A 1,654-nucleotide genomic window follows, 5' to 3' on the forward strand; every position below is an offset into this window, starting at 1 on the left:
ATGAAGACAATTCCAGTCAAGATGCCTCTGATGATGTTGATGAACATCTGGCTTTTCTGTCCAGGAGGTTTGTAAAGATGAAATTCAGGAAAAATACAAAATTCACTAAGTCAAACAAGAACATGGTGGACAAATCTCAGTTCAAATGTTATAACTGTGGCTTAAGTGGACACTTTGCAAATGAGTGCAGAAAACCATCCTCTAATAAGAAGAAATTTGAGCAAGTTGATTACAAAAAGAAATATTTCGATTTGCTCAAATAAAAGGAAAGAGCTTTTCTGACTCAAGATGATTGGGCAGCAGAATGGAGCCAATGAAGATGATGATATGGAATATGTCAACCTAGCCCTGATGGCTAATTCTGATGAAAATGAAACTAGTTCATCAAGCAACCAGGTAATTACTACTGATCTCTCTCAGCTTTCTAAGATTGAATGCAATGAAGCCATAAATGATATGTCCAATGAATTATATCATTTGCGTGTTTCCCTTAAATCACTAGCTAAAGAAAACACAAGAATCAAAGAGAATAATTTATTTTTAAGTGATAGGAATGCTGTGTTAGAGAATCAGGTAATTGAGCTTAAAAAGATTAAAATTAAATGTTTGACTGTTGAGAGTGAACTAGAAGAAGCTGTTAAAAAAGTAGAAATTCTTTCTAAACAGTTAGAAAGTGAGCAAGAGGTAATCAAGGCCTGGAAAACATCTAGGAAAGTTAGAGCTCATATTATCAAGGTTCAGGGAATTGAATCATTCTGTGAGAATGCCTGGAAGAAAAACAAAATGGAGTTAGAATTAATTGATGGATTGTCAACGGATGTTGAATCAACGGATGATGAAAGTTATCCGTTGAAGGAAGAAAAAGAGCATCCGTTGAAGGCTCATCAATTAAAACAGGCAAGTGACTCTAAAAAGAAAAATCACAATAAGAAGGGTGTTTCACCTTTCAAGAACTTTGTCAAAGAAGGAGCTAGCACATCCAAAGATGCCAGTAAGGTGAATATAGGACACATGACTTTAGATCAGTTGAAAAATAGGCTTAAATTGGTTGAGGATAAAAAGGAAACTAAAAGAAAATCTAATAGAAATGGGAAGGTAGGGATTAAGAAGCACAACAATTACACACCTGATAAGTATGCTCCTAGAAAAAACTGTGTGCATTGTAAAAGTGTTAATCATCTATCTGATAACTGTAAATCTGTTAAGAATGCTCCCATGCCTTTAACTCCCTCCATGCCTAACATGTCTATGCCACCTCTGCATGCTATGCCTGTTATGTCTCATCAGAATCCTCATGCACATTTTGCAAACATGCCATATGTTAATAATCCTTATTTTACTGCATTCAACATGCCTCAGATGCCATAAAATTTGCCTATGTGGAATAATATGTTTGCACAATCTATGCCTTATCAAATTCAATCAAATGTGCTAAATGATTCTGTGACTAACCCTACACTTCAACCAACTACATCTGAGACCAAGGTTGACCCAAAGTTACCCAAGTCAAAAGATGCAGCAGGAATGAAGTCTAGGAAAAAGACTAACAACGCTGGACCCAAGGAAACTTGGGTACCAAAATCAACTTGATTGATTTTGTTGTGTGCAGGGAAAAAGAAGGAATCTATGGTACTTGGACAGTGGTTGTTCAAGA

This window comes from Apium graveolens, unplaced genomic scaffold (genome assembly GCF_009905375.1).
Source record: "Apium graveolens cultivar Ventura unplaced genomic scaffold, ASM990537v1 ctg2914, whole genome shotgun sequence".
Classification (NCBI taxonomy): Eukaryota; Viridiplantae; Streptophyta; class Magnoliopsida; order Apiales; family Apiaceae; genus Apium; species Apium graveolens.